Consider the following 20,931-nt stretch of genomic DNA (forward strand, 5'->3'; position numbering starts at 1 on the left):
CCGTTTACCAGGAACAGGACTTTGTTACTAATGCGCTTGCACAGAGCACTGAAGGTTTACATTGTTGATAACCCTTTTGCACTGGACTGTAATTGGTCTTGTGTTAAAAATCTGTTTGCATAGATCAAAAGACTGAGTTACCCCGGAATACCAGAACACATGGCTGCCAACCAGGTCTACTGCAAAACCTGGTGCTAGTCTCAGCCAGACCCTAATGTCTTAGCTGCACGCATATGAAAAGAAGGGGACTATGCCCTCTCCCGGCCCTAGAATCAGGCCAGCTGTATGCTTACTGGGCCACTATAGACCAAGACCAGGACAGCTTAGAACTCGCAGTCTGCAGTCCTTTACATTAAATCATCCACTTCATTGGTGAAACTACTAGCGGTAACATCTCTTGCCTCCTACTGCATGTTATCACTGCCTCAAAAGAAGTAAAAGCTGCCACATAGTAGTTGTTACTTTTGATTAGTCACCCATGTGCAACATTTCAGGGGACAGTGATCTATGTTCAGCCAAAAGTTTGCACATAGGTGACTAATGATTAAAAATAACCATTATACTGATGCTGTAGTCCTTTTAGTTCTTTGCTACCGATAGCTATAGAGCATTGGGTCTTCCTTGATGACTTTACATTCTGGGAATTGGAGTCAAGAAGGAATTTTTTCCCCTTGGATGGGGAAATGGGCTTCTACTTCATTGTATTTTTTTGCCTTCCTCTGGATCAACATACTATGTTACTATGTATGGTACTGCTGTCTTGACCTATCTATACGAATAGTTTATGTGACAGAAAAAACCTGATAAAAATATATATGTGCTGGGATGTTCACATGACTTATCAGAAGTTTGGTTTAAGTTTGGCTTCAGATTTAGTTTTTCTTGCTGCTTCTATTGTTGGAAACTATGCTTCTATGCATAGCAGGATAAAAGTTATGAGTCATGCCTGGAGGAGACAACTCAAGAAAACAGAAATGAAAAAGCCTATCATAGGAAACAAGTGGTAATGAGAGGGAAGCCGAACCTGTAAGTTAGAGTGTTTTACTGAAGCCACTAACCATAAGGTATGTCCTCCAGCTTTGGTCACAGGCAATACTGAGTGGCGACAATGTTAGTATAGCACTTAAGGATATGTAGACATGAGTACAATAATGATTTGCAACACAGAAATATATTTTTTTTTAAGAATTGTTCTTTGATAAGGTTCTAGTCAATAAACATGTAAGGCAGGTTTCACATCTACATTGGAACCTTCCGTCTAGAAGTTGGGCAGCTGAGCGGCAGCCAAATGGACCCCATTATAGTCAATTGGGTCCGTTTAGCGCTGTTTGGTTCCGTCCTAAGACAGAGCCGTTCGGCCATGGGGATTTCCCTTTCCTGCTACCCGAACGGAGCCAGAAAGCGGAACCCTGAGCGTAGGTGTGAAACCACCCTAACAGACAAGACAGCACTCCATGGACAGCCAACTTTTCACCAAAGGTGGCCACATACAATACAAAATAGTCAAGAAGTTCAGATCACCACGGCTTCACATGAAGGCTGCATGGATGTACAGGGAGACACACAAACGATAGAAGAGTAACACATGTCCAGCATCCATAGGCAATAAAATCACAGCCCTGGTATAGTTCCCATATGAACCAACAAGATGACTGCTTACACGTTTCAAGCCAAAATGGTCCTTAATGAGCTGTATCTGCCTGAAACATGTAAGCATCAGCTGTTTTGTTTCTTGCTAAAGTTTATAGGAACTATAATAAAGCCATGATTTTACTGTCTATGTTCTTAAAGGGAACCTGTCACCAGGTTCATGATGCCCAAACCATGGGCAGCATGAACACAGGACAGGTATGTACAGTGCGCCATTGTATGTTTTATAAACACATTTAGAAGTTTACTGGAACGGAGTTTCAAGTCATGCCGTGCCAGCCTCCTTCCCTCCGTAGCATGCAGACTAGCCACTCTTACACAAAAGGAAAGAGAGCCGTCACTCTGGACCCTGTTGGCAGGGAGAAACTAGAGGAGCCCACCTCCATGACTCGGAGCACTGTTCTGAGTCAAACCTTAACATCTATTGTTTCTAATACATATATGGGGCAATGGGTATACCTGCCTTGGATTCATGTTGCCCATGGTTTGGGCAGCATAGCCCTGCTGATAGAATCCCTTTAAATAAAGCACAACTGAATAATCGTCTATTAGTACTTGCAGCAGAAAGCTACAGTGGTTGTATAAAGTATCGTACGGATGCTCCAGTATTCACTCCCATTGCATGAACTTTATCCAACCCTAACCCTTGCTTTCCTCCGCCCATAGGCGCGGGGCTCTTAGAAGTTCCTGTCCTGGTCGCAAGTCTAGACTCCCACCAGGAATTGTGATACAGTTGCAGAACATAATCTTGTGAATTGCAGCTACACATTAGGGCTGTGTTTATGTACAGTACTTTAAATGCCAGCATATAGTAATACGGTATGTGCATGTACTATATGTATATATATATATATATATATATATATATTTTGCAAGGAGGACATGTGTCAGTTGAAAGGCATTTCTCACTGATAACATTAATTTCCTATCCACAGGATATAGATTTTGGGTAGCCACCACTAGCACTTCCACTTCCAGATAATGTTCCGTTCCTCAAAAACTAGCACATCTGTATTGAGGAAGAGTTTATGGAGTGTCATTCGAATACTACATAAAATACTAATTGGCATTACAGAAAGCAGAATAGGCGCCTGCAACTATGGTGGTCGTAAGATTAGCTTGTAGAGACAGAGTTTCACTGAACTACAGTATATATTGAAATTTTAGAGGACATGCAGTGTACCATTATACCAGGTATACAGTAGAAGTATACACTCTTTGAAGTGTAGCTCTACCATTGAAGACACTGTTGACACGGAGCGCTGTTCCTCTGGTCCTCCATGGTAGACTTCGCTCCCAGTTATGCCTCCTCAACTTGCTCTCTTTCTGCTGCTCGTAGGGTGCGGACGCACATCTGGTCCTAGTGTTAAATGGTCAGTGCACATTCCTTAATTTGTCCCCCACCAGTCCCCATCCAGGTCTGGCTGTATTAGGCATCTTGGGGGATGCCTAAGCAATCAGTCTTCTATAGGCATTGTGACAAAGTCCTTGTTTGTGTATATTCTGGTTTTGACTCCTGCCTGATTTTTGACTACTCTGACTTCTGTGCTCCCTTACCTCGGCTTTGATTAATGGACTATGTATTTGCTTGCTGCCTTCCCTGACCATCTCCCTGGACCTTGTTAATGCTGCTAGCCTTTACCATTGCTGCATATCTGGATAAGCACCCGTTTATACCACCAGGTACTGAGCCTCGGCCCTGTGCAGCATCAGCAGCCACACAACTGGGACTATCTGTGTGAGTAATGCCTTGGGAACCCCATAGCAAAGACTATATCCCGCTTGGAGGGGTCAAGGGTGAAAAACAGGACTCTCTAAGTGTTGCCTCCTCAGATAGCCGAAAGTCAAACCGGTCTATGGCAAGGCGGATCCACATCTGTCTGACAACTGTAACATTAGAATATTTATTAGGCATCTCTGTCATCTGTAATCTCTCCCTTTTTGAGCGGGAGCAAGTTGGATAACAGATAAGGTCAGCTGTCGGAAATTCACATTCTCTGTAGCTGTTGTCGAGAGGTTATGAGCTGAATACTACCACCATTTATGGAAGATCAGAGAACACTTAAGCTTGTATTGCATGGCCACTTCTTGAGGCATCGTGTTCTTAGAACTAAAGGAGCCATGTGATGATGAGGATGTAGAATGATAAGTAACTAATAATTACCGAAGTACAAACACTGAATGAATCAGTTGATCATATAGAGATAGTATTCAACAGAGAAAGAGCACTCTAAGCCATTTGTAAATGACAGGATCAGTTTGAAAGAGGTTTTAGAGTTATTTCTCACATCCTAGGACAGTATATTGGATGATGGAAATTCTATTTTCTCTTGTGCTTAGGTTTTACAGTCTCAATAAAGATGACGCTGTTACAGAAGCTGTTGTATGACTGTCGAACATTACCAAATTCTGCACCAAAACCATTCTTCGATCTTCTACATACTCAAACAATACATTTTATTTAGGGTTTTAGGAAACGATGATGTCCATTTCTTACTTTGACTATGCCGAAGGGTAGGGAAGCTTGGGTGTAGTTTGCTTGGTGAAATGCTACCTAAGGTAGCCGGCTCAAGGTTGGCTCAGCCTTCCATCCTTCCGAGGTCGGTAAAATGAGAACCCAGCTTAGTGGGGGGTAATAATTAATAATAATTATTGAAAGCACTGCAGAATAAGTTGGCGCTATACAAATACCAAGATTTTTTTATTTTAATGTCACAACTAGCTTTTGTGGTAACTCCCCACTCTCCATCTTCCAGGCCTTTATGGATCGTATTCGAACAGTAGTTTGTCCGTCTCATCCCCTGTATGCTTTATTTTAGTTATCTACTAGGCAGTGTCCAACTGTGTTGTGTCGTACACTATCTCATTCATCAGCTCTGTGGGATAGAATCTGCAGAAGAGATTTCTTCTCATAAAGCAGTATTTCTACTTTTTTATGTCAGCGCTTGAACCCAGAGCCTTTTTTTTCCAGTGAATCATAAGAACGTTTTCTCTGATTAAATACTCCTTGCAACAGATGAGTATCTAGCCTTTTGGTTACTTTCCATGGGTACATCGGCCTCCTGAATCTGAGCTCTTTCTCAATAATCATGTCCATCATTTTGTGCATTTTCTGCATGAATTAGCTTAAGAACTCCCTAAACCATCACTTTTTTTTAACTGCATGCCTTGTTTACAGATTACAGGTGTTTTATCTACATGTTATTTTATTTGGTAATTCTTCACCCTTTCCTATGTCCCAGCATGGCTGAAAGATTTAATAAAGCTCTTTGAGCACAGAAGTTTTGTGATCAAGTTTTTTTTCACAAACAGTCAAGATCTCAATGTAAGGAACCACAGGCAGCGGGTTTTGCCGGCCGTCTGGATAAGTGTTAGCCCTGTGAGCATAAGGCTTACCTGATTCTGTGACAGGGAGAGCCAAATTAAGCTCTACTAGGTAGGTCATAATCCCCCTATTCTTAGATTCTGGCAGCTATGATGTTAGGGACTCGTGACCCGGTTCCGGCTACACAGGTTTCAGGTAAAGGCCGAGTTTTAAAGTAGGACCGATTGGCAGCCATGGCCCAGAGACTCTGGGAGTAGCTCAAATAATCAACAGGAGTCATCATTGCAGAACAGAGAGGTTTATTAACTGTAGAACAGGAAGAATGCAACTTGTGACCAGGAGATCTGGAGTAACTCAACCTTTCAGAACAGTTCAAGGATTCATGTAAATGGTTTATCAAGCTCACTTAAAGCCCGTTAGCATGACTTCACTATAGTTTGTTGGGGTGGGAAAAGAGGAATACTCACCCTCTGCCTTTCAGGGTTCCTGACCCTTCCTGATACACTCGTTGCTTTTACCAGAGGACGCTGTCCGTAAGATGGTAACTCCCACACTGCAGCACAAACTAGGAGAGACTTCCTTTTACCTCCCTCTTCCACCAACCCTCTGCTTCACATTCACTTCCTGTCTCCTCCTCCCAATCAGCACCATTCCTCTTTTCCTGACCCTTCTTAAAGATATAGCATACCAAATTCACATAACATGAACATACAACGCTCCTGACCCCTCTTATAAATGCATCTTGGGTATAAGCTCATAAGAAAATTTTGTTTAGATTATTTTTGGTTTGTGTGATTCTTATGGAAATTCTCCTTCGGGGTTCTTCTAAATGTTTTGGCTGTGGTTGCCATCTTAGTTTTACACACATATATATATATATATATATATATATATATATATATATATATATATATATATATGTGGTTGGAGTGTATAAAGGTGAGAACGTTCTCGATCAGAGTTACAATTTTATCCATTCAGTAACACTGGGAAATCACCAGAGGAAGCACCACTTCATATTTTTGACTTTAAAGCTTCCAAGAGTTGATATCTTTAATATTCTAGATGCCAAAATTACGATCACTAGGTCATGGAAAATTCTTTCTTTGAACAGCTTCAAACTAATTTTGTCATGGATTATGGTTAGCTGTAAACTTTCCAGTATTGTGAATGATAAACATGAGAAACTTCTTAAAGGCTGGTATTCTTGGATCCAATTTTCTCAGCGCCCGTCATTCTGGATGTTTTTTTTTATTTACGTAGGCTACGCTGTCCTTCACTCTTCCTTCTTTTACCATTTTTTTGTTTTTTAGAATGTGGTGTATGTAAGGTTTTGTACCTTTCCTTAGGCCCCCTGTCCACCGGTGGTAAATCGCTGGCGAATCATGCCGTCTGAAGCTTTCCATAGCGTTGCTATAGAAAGCACCGGCCCCATGTCCAAGAGCGGAGAATCATTGCGATTCTCTGCTCGCAGCTGGCAATTCGCAGCATTCGTCTGACGGCTCCTGCTCCCAGGCGGCGGCTCCCGCGGCGGAGATTCGCTGCGGGACTTCGCAACGCCCGTGGATAGGGGGCCTTAGAGTGATATGCTGACGTTAACGCTTTTCTTGTTTGTTTTTATTTTAGTTTGGTAGAAAAAAATATTGAAATATAAAGGAGTTTTGAAGTAACAAATTAAAACACTTATGTTCATACAGTGGGTTCCGCTGCAGAATGTCCGTCTGCTGGTAAGACCGTGGTATAAATCCATGGCTATTCTGCCACAGTTCTTACTGCTCATCCGCACGCAGATTTGGCCCTGACGATGAGCAAAATCCACGTGCGAAATTTCAGACACTTTTCTGCATGGATCTGCGGAAGGAAGTGACATGTCACTACTTCACACGGATCTGCACGGAAACGCTTCAGAAATTCTGCTGCCATGGTTTTACAGGCAGATTCCTATGCGCAAAATTCTGTGGCGGAATCCGCCGTGGGAGCATGTCAGCATAAGTCTAGTTTAGCCACTAATTAAAATAGAGTTAACCTATAGCAGTACTTAAACAATATGACCATGGTTAAAAGTCATACATCTGAGGTCAAGTGAAGTGGTCACATGATATAATGATGGCCCCATTCCCTCCATGCCTTCCAGGTCTGCAGCAGAGTATGAACTTGTCATAAGGACTATTCTAGTGATTTACCATGTGCAGATATGTATACAGTCTGGGAAGCTGTGGCTGCTGCAGTAAATTCTATCACTTGATTAAACATGAGATGGATGACCTCTACTGATTGCATACAGCATTGGAGGAATTCTTTGAAATGCCTGGCAGAAATAAAATAGTGAAATACCAATAAGTGCCTTAATTTGTAATTATCAGTGTAACTTGTCATTGTGACATACACACTCCCTGCTCCTGGTGTTACCTGCCTGTTGGGTGCATATCACTTCATCGCTAGTAGTAATGGACCCCCCCCCCCCCCCCCCCAGCATGATTGATGAAGGACTTCACCCTGAAATGTGTATTTATTGCTGGTTTTTAATTCACTGAATAAAAGAGAAGTCAGATATTTTATCCCATTACTTTTCACTGCAGACTTGCCAGTTGTCTATACCCGCATACACTTGCAATAGCTGTTTGCCGAATGCTCAATCGGCTAATGGCTACTTCTCCTGACTTCCCCATACACAATAACACTCCATTCATTTATTTTCCATGAGCAAAGGCCAACATACTCATTAAGGTAAAGTTGCCCCAAATCGCCAATTTCGAAAGGACTGGTAGACTATTGGATGTGTACTGGGGCCTCTCAACTCTCCCCCAGCAGATGTTGTCAGGTGAAAGAAGGATCAGGCACACTGAATTTCAGCGCACAATCCTTTTGTTCTCCCTAAAGATAAGCCATAGCCAGAGGTGTCTGACAGCGACTTACCTCTCTTGACCATTGATAACACATGAACACTTGGCCCAACCAAGAATGCATGTGTATGGAGGAGTTGGAAGAAATAGCTGAGCATTTGGCCAACAGCTATTAAAGGTATATGGGCACTTTAAGCTGCTAACGCCCAGCGACTTATCTCAAGGGAGAACAAAAGGATCAGGCTTTAACCCTTTCCAATCCACTGTCTGACGTCTAAAGACAATCTGATTGAAGGCTGTACAGCTTCCGATGCGGAAGACGTCCGGCAGGGTATTCTTACTGTATATTACAGGCCACTCTGTTGTCAGGGGCCTCTCCAGCATGTCCAATACCACAGTACTGACTCTAGCCAGCAGGTGGTGCCTTTGTATAATGGCAGAAAGAGAAAATCCCCTAGGAAATCGTGAATCCAAAATTGCAAAATTTGTTAAAATTCAGTGTGCCAGATTTTTCGGTCCCCTGAAATCATCAGTTGGGGGCAAGTCGGGAGGCCCCCCATACACTGGCGTAACTATAAGGGATGCAGGGTATGAGTTTGTGCCCAGGAGCCTTAGGGGCCCCATAAGGTCTCTCTTTTCCATATAGGGAGCCCAGTACTATGAATAAAGCATTAAAGTTGGGGGCCCTGTTACAGATTTTGCATTGGGGCCCTGTAGCTTCAAATTACACCTCTGCCCCAATAGACCTATGATAGTCAACTAGTCCAACTGAAATCGGCAATTCAGACAACTTTAATCCTATGTACATAGGGACTTTAGGGCAATGTGCTGATATTTAACTAGTGAAAACTGAAATAAGATTTGCTAAAGTGCTAAATGTTTACATATCATGCAAGGAAAGTACAAATCCAAGAAAAATCCCATTATTAAACAATTCTGATATATTTAAAATAAGGAGAAATAAGTTTTAACAAAAAACTCTTTGACACCATTTACAAACAAGCAGCTTCTCTATATTGCGGGCTGGCTGTGTTTCTGGCAAGTAAAGTTCGGCAACAGCTGGCGACAAAATTTTGGAGGGGCCAGTGGGCAAGCGGATCTGGTATTTTTTCAACACTGCCATCTGTGAAGGACAAAAAGGCATAACTAATACATGAAATGCCATTCCAATGTGCAACAATAATGTAAGTACTTTGCAATATGCTCCTATTGTAAAAGACATCTGTTTCCAGGATGGACAACTGATGCATTTTAAATCAAAAATGGAATCCCCGATAAAATCAAGACTTCCAGTTCCAAAAAGAATAAGCAAAGCAAGTATTAATGTTATACTGTTAGGATCCAATCAGTCGGGTCTGACCGCTGGACACCCCACCAATTCTAGAACAAAGTTACACTGGCACTAAAAAAGTGCCATGCCACTTTATCACATGTTGGCTTCACTCAGGTTTTTCCAAAAGCCACATGGTCAGCCCATTATAGTCAATAAGTAATCATGTGACCTCCATAAAAAAGGAGATGAACTGGCACAGCAATTTCCTATAGCTGCTGCCAGTTCGTTCTAGCAATTCCATTTTCTAGTCCATGGTCGCTGGTTTTCCTGCCTGTAGTGTATAATAGTGAGGCCTTTCTCCCTTCTTATTCCTGGTAACAATTGATCATTTCTTACGGTTTCTGCTGATTTGCAGTCTTTCCCACAACCCTATTTCCTTCCTTGTATAAGTGTATTAATGCCATGTTTTCTCTAGAGGCTGCTCAGAAGTTGACCTCCTCACATGATGTCTGTTTTTACAATGATTTCTTCCTCTCATGAGATAAACTTAATAGTGGATTTATAAAGTTCACATTTCCACCTGTGAAGTTGCAGACTATGCTGGCCTGGATGTGTGTTGAGTTCCCGATCCACAGAGCCAGACAGCTTCAACATGGAAGACCTAAAAGGAGCCTATTAAAAAGTTGCCCTGTTCTTAGATCATAGAATGGTAGAGTTGGAAGGGACCTCCAGGGTCATCGGGTCCAGCCCCCTGCTCAATGCAGGGTTCACTAAATCATCCCAGATGTCTGTCCAGTCTCCATTTAAAGACCTCCACTGAAGGAGAACTCACTACCTCCCGTGGCAACCTGTTCCACTCATTGACCATTGATATTATGTGGTGTCATTTTAAAGCAGGTATGGATAGGCTGGCAGCAAAAGGGTAATTGCAGGGGCAGTTTTCCTGATGTTGGTTCCTCACAAGCCTGGGTACATCCATAGGTCCGGTTGCACTTGGCCGATAACATATAGGTTCTTCCCACCATATAGGGTATGACTAGTGGCATGGTGATGCGGCGGATCATTTGTGACCCTACAGCCATAGGCGAGTTGTGATGCTTGTAAAGTCCAACTTTATTAACTAGAACTTACTCTAGGTTTTGCCAGTGTTCAACACTCCACATTGTAAAGGCCTATGATGGAGATGGTAGCATAGCTCGGAGTTCGGCAGACCTCTCAAGCAACAGGCACTGTATGTCGTATTGTAGTGTAGCTGCAAATCAGAGTCCTGGTGCTATTCTATACCAGGGCAATCTACTTGTTTGCTGTATTCTGTGTGGCCTAGCCACAAAGCGGTAGCATAGCAGGAACATCCCTGCGTGTCTCTACCAGCATTTCCACATATAATTGTTAGCATGCAAAATGTGTTCCTTTTATCTCTTCCCTCTAACCTTGTACTGCCTGAGAGATCTCAGCCTCATGCTGCATCACAACCATTACTATATAAAGCAAATGTTTCCTCTTTTAATTTTAAGAAACATAAAATGCACAAAAGAACATAATGTAGAGGGTCCCCTAATACAATTCCACACAGTGTATTCTACAGTATATAGAGAGTGAAGAGGTGCATACAAGGCAGGGAAACAGACTGACGTGAAGCAATGGAGAAAGAGAAAGAATAAACATGACCATATACACATGAGATAGATTGGTCAAACCCACCAATTTCGGTGGGACCTGATGTATATGGTGGTCCTCCCGACCTGCCCTGGAAGGCCGATGTCCAGGAAGATAAAGATTGAGTGAGTAGTTGGCTTTCAGCTGACCAATCCTTCTGTTCTGAGGAGATGGGCATAGCAGCTTTATCCCCTTTTAACATATGTACGTTTGGCTAAATGTCCATGTGTATGGAGAGATCATTAGAGATAGGAATCTATGAATGACTGACTGCCTGAATGGAGGTGGGCAGCCAGTGCCATCTCCGGCCTGCTCCGCCTTCACTCATTGAGCGATGATCTGTCTTTTGTAAAAGCATAGGAGCGATAATCGTTTGAACGGCTCTGTATGCGTGAGGAAGGGATTTCTGTCCTTACTTTACAGTATACTAAATAACCCAATGGTAGAAGGTAAACTCCAGTTTATGCAAAGGTGGGAGACAGATTTACAAATTAGCCTGCCTGAAGATAGATGACACCATTGTTGTGGGTCACCCTCATGGAGACCTCCATAAAAATCTTACACTGTACTTATTTGGTACCTGTTAGAATAAACAGATTCTACCCATCCTCTTCGCCCTTATGTTTCAGGGGGTGTATGGAGATGGGATCTCAATTACATATCTGTTGGACTTGTCTGGTGGACTTGGCCTTTATTGACTTGAATAAGCACTCAATCGAGGGATTATGGTTGACTCGGCCAATGTGTACACAGTAAACTGAGTGACAAGTCGCTCAGTAGTCACTAGTTGTTCCGTTTCATTGAGCTGAACCGGAACAACTACTGATCAACTCTTCACTTATCGTCACCCAGAGTCACTCAAACATTGGGTAACTGTTTGCAGTGAATGGAGGCAGAAAGCCGGAGAAGATCTCCATCACACCCATTTTGTGACAGACTATTGCTCTTGTGTAAAAGCACAGGAGCGATAGTTGCTTCGATGGCTGTCGGCGCTTATGCGCCCAACAATCGTATCTTGTAAAGGAACCTTTATTTTCATCAATTGATTTGTCCCTGTAAACAATAGCAACAATGGAAAGAAAGCAGTAATCTAAACTATTCTTCATTGGTCTATTCATATACCTATGACAATTGAATAGGTTTTCCCACCATAGTAAATAAAAATGAATCACTGGGATAGGAAATCAGTATCGGATCCAATCCGTAGAATGAATGGGCCACAGTGCTACATATGGAGATCTACATGCCAACCCCACTCAAGTGACTCGGGCTGAGTTGCAATGGAGTGCAAAAAAAATCAGAAAGTGCAACTACACTTTAATTAACACAGCAAAGGACCTTCTGCACATCCCAATGATCAGACAAGAACGTTTGTGAGAACGGTCATTTGATTATCCGACTGTGTGAAGGTGCCACCGATGATCGACATTGAACATCAAGTAGTCTCATCTTTCATGTGACACCAAAAATGAACATCTAGTCGTATTAATGATCATTTGCCCCCCATTCTGTCTAAATTGCCCTGTGCGAAGACCCGACAAACAAGTACTGATTTAATTGATCAGCACTTGCTACATGGCTCAGATCAAGTTGAGTAAAAGGACCTTACGGCCATATCCTAGCCAAAGTTAGTAAAAATCATGTTTACAAAGAACTAAACTTCTAAATTTTGGGGGAATCTGGCAAGAAGAGTTCATCCACTGGAAAATTAGACATTTTATGATTCTTACTGAAATCAATCAGCCGTCTATGTAACGCACATACTTGCAAAGACTCTTTGCAGGCTCACCTTGTTGAATGATGACTCTCTCAATTAAAGGGGTAATCCGGGGAAATATTTTTTTCCCAAAACGGGCTCAGTGTGCAGTAGTAAGACACAGTAACTCCCCCTCATCCTTTTGTTTGCACGTGCCCAATCCCAACTGATCTTCACTTCTGGGTGCAGGAAGATGGTATTGATGTCACGGACACCAGGGCCATGTGACCACTGCAGCCAATCACCTGTTTCCTTCAGCCAGTGATCAGCTGTAGCAGTCACATGACTTGGTGTAGTGTTGTCTTTGCTCTGCAACCAGAAGTGAAGACAAGTGGGGACTAAGGCATATATGGAACAAAAGGGGGCATGGGGAGGTGAGTACATATTCTGTTACTATGTTATAACTGCACACTGAGAGGTTCTACCAAAATTTTATCTCCTATCCACAGGATAGGTCCTTATTGCCCCAGCATGAATGGAGAGGTGGACATGCATGCGTGATGTGACTCCATTAAGTTCAATGAGCACACCAGAGAATGCAGAGTAGAAGCGTGTTGGCACCCCTAACGATCATAAAGTTATCCCCTAAATTGTGGATAGGGGATTACTTTAGGTTTTAGTACAACCCCTTTAAAAGGCTTGCTCAGTTGTAAAATACTGATGGCCTATCCTCAGGATAGTCTATCAATAGTAGATCAGTGGGGATCCTTCACTAGGGATCCCTCCAATCAGCTGTTCTCTAAGCTGCTGCACCCATGCACTGAGCTGATTTGTGCAGGAAGCAGACAGCTCCGTCCCCACTGCAGTGGCTAGTCTTGGTATTGCAGGCCAAGTGCCCATTCATTTCTATAGGAACTTGGCCTGCAATAACAAACTGATCCACTACAATGGTAGCAAAGCTGCCTTCTCCCTGCAGAATTTAGCTCAGTGCATGTGTGCACCAGCCTGGTGTACAGCTAATTGGCGTCACTCTACTATTGATTACGTATTTTGAGATAGACCATCAGTAGTTTACAAGTGGACAACCACCTTAACTCAAAAATCACTGATAGGGTGAATAGGCATCTATGAATGAGAGCTGCTCTTACAGACAGAGGGGGTCCTAAGTAGAGATCCCACTTTATTACAGCTAAATGCCCTAATAATACATATTGTACGGACAGGGGTTGTCTTCATGAGAAAACCCCTTTTAAGCATAATTATTTTTGTACAGTATATAGAGAAGTTTTCGCAGAAGTCCTGAAATCCCGTCTGCGTTATTCAGCAGCCTCTGACACCCACAGTATAACTTTACTTTGTCAGAGTGCAGAAAAAAACTGAATAATAAGGTGCCGCGAAGAGGAAGTTTGTCGTCATGTGCAGTTTTAACAGGAAATGAACTACTTACATGAATTTAGAGGAACTTACATCTGGGCTGTAACAGACTAATAACAGCTGTAACTCAGGTCAGTGCCACTTTATACAAATGTTTGTAATGAAAATATAAATCACCCTTTAGAAGCTGTAAGGTGAGACGCCTTGTACTAGTAATGTTGGTTTTTGGTTCTAAGTGATGTGTTTCTTGTAAAGATGCTGAAGACACACTACTACCTCCGAGTTATCTTGTACTTAAAGATGGCTGATGCTTCCTTAGACGAGGAGTGGACGGTGCGGCCCCAAGTATACATGATGTGCAGCTCTAATCACTGATTCTCTATAGTGCATTATATATATATATATATATATATATATATATATATATATATATATACTGTATGTGTATATATGCCTCCATTGACTTTAGCTCCCGCCACTTCTATAACTGAAGGTGAAATTCGGGATGCTCAGAATCCTTTATGGAGCCTTATTTATACTTAGCTGCTTTTTGTATTCCTTATTCTATTACTCGACTATATCTCCCTTTACAAATAGACAGAGGAAAGAGGGGAGCAGCAGCAGTGCCTCAAGTTTTTGCAAATGTTCTTCTGGTTCCATTAGCAGAATGCTGTTTTGACCTTGAGTTTCCTTCTATGCTCTTTTCTATCATCCAGTTCATTCCATTACTACAGAACAGCTCGGGTCATACACTTATACTAAGGAATTGCTCCTAGTGCTGTTCTATAAAGCAATAAAGGGACAGTCCATTGGGAATTCTTTTCTGAAATCATGATATCTAAAGCCTGAGCAGTTTCTTGCACTTCTGGTAGTTATTAACCACAGGGGAACACTGGGAACACCCGACTAGACTTGAAGTTTTGGAGAAGTTCTGTCTGTTATTCTAACCATCACAATTTACCTTTTGTCAAAGACGTTCAAATCCTTATAGTTGCTCATTTTGCTACTTCCTACACATCGACTTCAAGAACTGACTGTTCTCTTGCTGCCTAGTATAGCCCATGCCTGACGGATATCCATGACCGGCCTTATGGATGAAAAGGTAAAAAAAAGGGCTTATGTTCAATCCATGACCGACCTTAGCGGTTTGATTGCAAAGAGTGACAGCCAACAGTTTGAAGAGTGACACCAGGTGGATATAAGCTGGGGCAATTGACCCCCTTAGGTGCAGCTGGCCATACAATCTTCTTCCTCTATGCAGAAGTGCCTTGTGGAGCTACGTGAATCATTCTCCTCCTGGGTCTGTCTCCTCCACTATGATGTTCCAAGGCAATGCTGTCAGACGTTGGTGTCCCAGCAACACCATCACTTTTCAGCTATTGTATTCTTGGTTCTGGGACTGTACCTATGCTAAGAGCTTGTTTATGGTATTGTATCTATATATTGAAGTTGGTTAATACTAAATTTATGCTATCAGTTTATGAAATTGGTTCAGGTGCTGTACTTATGTTATGAGCTTGGTTCTGGTTTTGTATCTGTGTACTGAACTTGTTTCTGGTGCTGTATTTATGTTATGAGCTTGATTCGGCTACAGTATTCATTCACTGAGCTGTTCTGATCTGCGCATGCAGCTCTCTTGCTGCTTTCTTACAAGCACATGGCCTAGAAGTGCAATATGTCTTTTTTTAATGGAGGGGGGAACCCCCCCAAAAAAAATTCCACACAAGGTTCTGTGCCATCTAACCTAAAGCTTACACTGCATATACCATGCTTGCCAGATACTCAATATTATCTACTTCACTGTTCAGTGATTTTAATGTTACCTGTGCCCACATATTGCAGCTCATCCCATTCACCTAAATGGCGCTGAGCTGCAGTACTGAACACAACCCATGGACAAGAGTGGTGCTGTGTCTAGAAGAAAACAACCAGGTTTCTCTAATACCATAAAATCTTTTTAATAAGGCATGGAATATAATAAATATATAACATATAACAATATATGTCCCTCTGCCACAGATCTCAGCGCACTATGTGCAGAGCTCAAACTTGCATCGATATTTGCACGAATTTCAGCATTTTGTTTGCTCTCATTAGAGAACATATAGTACATTGTCAGGGTGTAATAGCTGCGGTCTAATTACAGTGGAGACATTTTTGTGGCATTTTCCATAAATAATGAATGAGGTTGTAGTACTCTAGGTCAATAATAACCGCGCAATCAATTAATCTATATTTCTAAATATACCTCGGACACTTTGACGGTAACCAAAGACAAATGTGAAAGTAACATCAGATGCATTTATGTCATACCTGTGCTTGATGCACTTATCTTCACTCATGTACACTACTATTAATTATTAATTAGCTGATGACAATGTACATGTGTATATGATATGAATATTGCGAGGGACCAGAGGAAAAGATCCGTGGGGTTGCTTAAATATTGGGAGTCAATATGGGCTGCGGGAATTTCAAATGACCCTTCAAGTCCAAGAGAAGTCACCCTTGTTGGTAAAGGCAATTCCAAAACAAGGTTATATAAAGTAATTGCTATTTGAGTAATTTCCCAATATATTCCAGTCGTCTTACCGTTTTTAAGAAGTAATCGTTATCTGTAGTGGAGGAAGTAGATCAAAGTTTTCTTTTTAATTTCTTAGAAGTTTTATTGATCTGTATAGGAGTAAGTAGATGAGTGATTACCAAATGGGTGCTGTTAGAACCCGGCAGGGGTACCGCAATACTCCAGTACTTCATTGCTTTTTTGAGGAGCGAAAAATAACATATTTGCATCTAGCAGATGTGTCATATGCTAGGCACGCCTGCTAGAAGTACAACCCCTGACGCTGCCTGCCAAAGATGAATGGGGAGCGTGGCCATTACTCACTCAATGAGTCTCGCTGTCAGCTCTATGTTCTTCCTGGCATGAACAGAGTAGGTATGGTTGACTCTATGGAAGTGATTAGCGGTGGGAGGTAAAGATCTGGAAGTGATTACTGTGGAGGAATATAGTGAAACTGAATGTGATTACTGTAGAGGGTTTGGTTAAGCTCTGGATGTGATTACTGTGGGGCGGGGGAACTAGTGTGGGGGCCAGATTAAGGCCGGCTGCACACGGCATGGCCAGATTCCGCATGCGGAATCCCGCAGTGGAATCCGGGCCTAGGAGCAGCGGTGTCCGCACTATAGTTGCTCTTCTCTGATGCCCATCCAATCCACTAGTTCATGGCCCTGTTTTCAGCCATCTAAGATAGCTGCAGCAATTTCCAAACTACCTAATGCAGACAGTACACTGCTCACTGCTCCCTTATTGGCCAGTGCTGATCACATGAGTAGCTCTGGCCAGTCAGAGAGGAGGTATAGTGCATTGGTAGTCTAACACTACCAATATACTGTGGAGATTAGGTAGTCTAAAGATTGTGTTGGCCATCTTGGACCTCAAAAACAGAACTCGTGAACTGAAGAATTGGATGGACGGCAGAAGAATTACTCCAGGTAATTTACACCCCCCCTCCTGAATCCACACAAGGTCAATTCGCTTCAAATTTGTGGTGTTAATTCTGGATAGAAAATCAGGGTATAATGCAAGTGGATGGGGTTCTCACAACTCCATCCATATGAATTGAGGATTTTTTAATCTGCAGCATTGTGTTGGGGAAATCCATGGCAAAATCCTAAATAAAATCCACATGTAAGACATTCGGATTTTGCCGTAGACTCCTCGCCAATTGGCAATGGATTATTTCACAGTGTCTTGCCCTGGCCTCGACTGGTAGGCGTTGGTTGAGAAAAAAATACTTCCAGGGGTTCCCCAGTGCTAAAAAGGTTGGGAACTGGAATATATAATGCTCAAAAGGAAACGCTGGTAAGTTGTATCATTAGCTAAATGGGCCTGTTAGGGTCATGTAACACATCAGGGACATCAGTGCTTTCACTCTGGTCCTCAATGGTCCTCGATCATTACGACTGCTGCATGTCACTGGCGACACAAGGCGACGGCCCCTTGTCTGATATCACTCAGGGGTCTGCACCATACAGACTTCGTGTCTTGTCCGCCCCTCCAACTACTCTGCACATAATCTAAGGGCTCCTTCAGATGGATATATTTGCGCACGATTTTTGTGTGTGCAAAATATACACGTGCAGTACGCAGAGAGTAGAACCCACTGATGTCAAGGGCTACGTTCACATTAATGAATTGTTTACGCACATTTCTCGTGTATGCACAAAAATAGAACATGCTCCATTTTTCTGCGCATTTGTGCACCTAGGACCTCCATAGAGATTTATGGGAGATGCGCAATTCCATTAAAAAAAACACATCTGGACCTCATAAGGCTAAACTGCTTAATAAATCAGGGTGGGGGTGTTGCGCATGCATGTGAAATGACCCTGTGTGCACAAAAAAGTACTGTATAATGCACCGATACATGCGCAAATCAAACTCATCAGCTGCGCAAATACATTGCGCTGAAATGTGCGTATTTGTGCATACGCTCATCCTTAGCCACCCTACTACTGTATGTACTACTGACCTGTGATGTGGATTTATGTGTTAGTTAATGCTGCGCATTTTCATTGTGGATATAACCCCTTCGAATGAGAGAGTGAAATCTGCAGCGAATCCACATCAAAATCCGTGGCAAATAAGACTTTCCGATTTTGATGTGGATTCACTGTGGCTTTTCTGCTGTGGAAAATACGTCCCATGAGGGTGTGGAAATCGGAGACATAAGAGTCCATTTTTGTTTGTGAACAGTCCTGAAAAAAAATATTCTTCTAGGAAAACTATTAGAGTTTCTGTGCTTCATAAAACAAAACTCCCAACAACTTTCCCTTCTTATCGGATACTTCTGCTGCCGTTCCCATGCCGTGCCAATAGCACTTTATAATCAGTGGGAGCGGCGCTAGAAGGAGGGGAACAGACACAAGGGAGTGCTGAGATCTCTTCTTATGTTGGAACTCGACAAGTAGAGGAGTCATTACTCTTGACGTGACCACCAATCTTCCATATCTTATATATAAGTCAACAGTATGTGAGATATGCCCACCAGAGTTATAAGTACTATTGATAATAAATTGACGGGTTCTGGGTTAATATCATTTCCTCTCTGAAAAAAGTTCATGATTTTGCTTTTTTTCCCTAAGTTAGGCTAAATTCATACTGGCCCGTGCCCGACATCGCGCTTGCCGATGTGAGTTTTTCACCGATGCCAGGCGTTTTTCATTCATTTTGAATGGACTTATTCACATGAGCAATTTTTTCCCCCTCGCAGTAAAGATAAAAATCGCAGCAGGTTCAATCTTTTGGCGTTCTCTCGGAACACCTTGCCCATTGCTTTCAACGGGGCCTTAAAAAACATTGCCTACCGTGTGATGTGCATGTGATGTTTCCCATTGAAATCAAAGTCACATTGTGCAACGTGATTTGAATGAAAAACCCCTCGCATTGGTGTGAAAAACGTCCGCTCGTGTGATCTTAGTCTAAGGCCTCATGTTCACGGCACGCGCGGATTCCACATGGGGGATCTCGCACGGAATCCCCCCTTCCGGCCGGCGACCCTGGCCATTTCTTCTTTCTTCTGTAATGCGGATGTGATGGCCATCGTGCCGGCGCACATTCGCAGTACAGATTTTTTTTCAATGTCCTATTTTTTCGTGAAACTGTGCACATAAAAACACTTCACTCATCCATTCGCAGATAAGCGTACTGTGTGAATCCATCTCGGAGAAACTGGTGACAATCAGCTTTGCAAAAAGAGCCTACAATATTAGGCACTCCATGTGCTGCCAAACGGCACCTCTACGAAACACCCATTGAAATAATACACATGGCAGAAAAATGCTGCATGCACGAATATGCTGAATTTTTTTTTTTTTTACCTGTGAATTCATATGGGTCAAAACATGCTACAGCGTATCGACACAACACTAGTCCGTAAGACGGCAGTGTGCATGTGGCCTGCAAGGAAGGTGTAAAGAGAAGACTTGCACTCGGATTTTTATCCACCTCTACTTTTGGCTATAAAAGACTTGGCAAAAACTGCACTTTGTAAATGTTGGCCTACAGGGATAAAGCCTCCCTGTTCATGTAAGGAAACGCTCGCTGATTTCCATTGTGGCTATTAGCGTTAATCCCTTTTAAAAGTAATTTGCCTACTGATTCTGCAGAAGTTACTTTGTTTATCCGCCACAATAATTGCGCACTTGTAGCAGAAGTGAAAATGGGAAGTGGGGCAGTCTGGTGAGATAAAGGCTGGGAGGTTTCATAGTTTGTTAGTATGGCTTCTAATGTATACTTTGTTTAGGTCCACGGTCCACTCTCCCGGTCTACTTACTAGCCTCTTCCCAACATATCACAGTGAGATCGGCTGCAGGTCTGGAAAGTTACGCACTTAAAGGGCTTTCTGGAACTGAGGAAAAAAGCTTAGAAATCAATAAAATTGATTATCCTGGTGGTTTTATGTCCAGCACTGCAGCCCCGAGGCCTGCTCCGCAAAAACTGGAAGAAGCGCCAGGCGTCTCATGCCATGCATTATGCACATAGCCGCTAAGCCACTCACAGGCTTCGGCTGATATAGCAGAATCACCGTAGAGGCCTATGAGTGGCTGCGCGATCATGTGCACAATGAATGGGATAGGGGAATATTCATTTTTGTATAGAATAAGGGCTCCTTCACACGGGCATATTTGCAGACACAAAAATGGCATGCGCAATACACAGGGAAAAGAACCCATTGATTTCAATGGGTTCATTAACAGTTCTTTTTTTTTGCTCACTTGCGCAAAAAATAAAACATGCTGTAGTTTGTGTGCATTTGCGCGCCAAAGAGCTTCATAGAAGTCTATGGGGGGTGTAGAAGCGTACACAATACGCAAGGGGATGCAGGAAATATAGCGCAAAATCACAGGGAAAAGAACACATCTGGACCTCAATAGGCTAAATAGCCTTTTAAATCATGGGGGGGGGGGGGTGTTGCGCACATATGAACAGTAAAATGTGCCGATACGCTGAGGCATGCACAATTGCACATACATTCGTCTGGAGGAGCGAAGGTCTAAGACACTACACCTGCTTTAAGCAACCAATGTTACCCATATGAGCTGGGTAGTC

At 42.6% G+C, this 20,931-nt stretch overlaps 1 protein-coding gene across 3 annotated transcripts in view; it reads left to right on the forward strand.

The window, feature by feature from the left end:
* WIPF1 (WAS/WASL interacting protein family member 1) overlaps positions 1 to 20,931 on the forward strand; it is an 83,122-nt gene that overhangs the window by 11,504 nt on the left and 50,687 nt on the right. Inside the window, exon 1 of one of the 3 annotated variants that reach the window (XM_066575818.1) lies at positions 13,914 to 13,948. The exons of the other annotated variants lie outside the window; for them this stretch is intronic. The gene's annotated coding sequence lies outside the window, so the exon portion shown is untranslated. Of the gene's footprint in view, positions 1 to 13,913; positions 13,949 to 20,931 lie in introns of those variants that run through there. 3 annotated transcript variants of the gene reach the window in all.

Source organism: Eleutherodactylus coqui, chromosome 8, assembly GCF_035609145.1.
Source record: "Eleutherodactylus coqui strain aEleCoq1 chromosome 8, aEleCoq1.hap1, whole genome shotgun sequence".
Taxonomy (NCBI): Eukaryota; Metazoa; Chordata; class Amphibia; order Anura; family Eleutherodactylidae; genus Eleutherodactylus; species Eleutherodactylus coqui.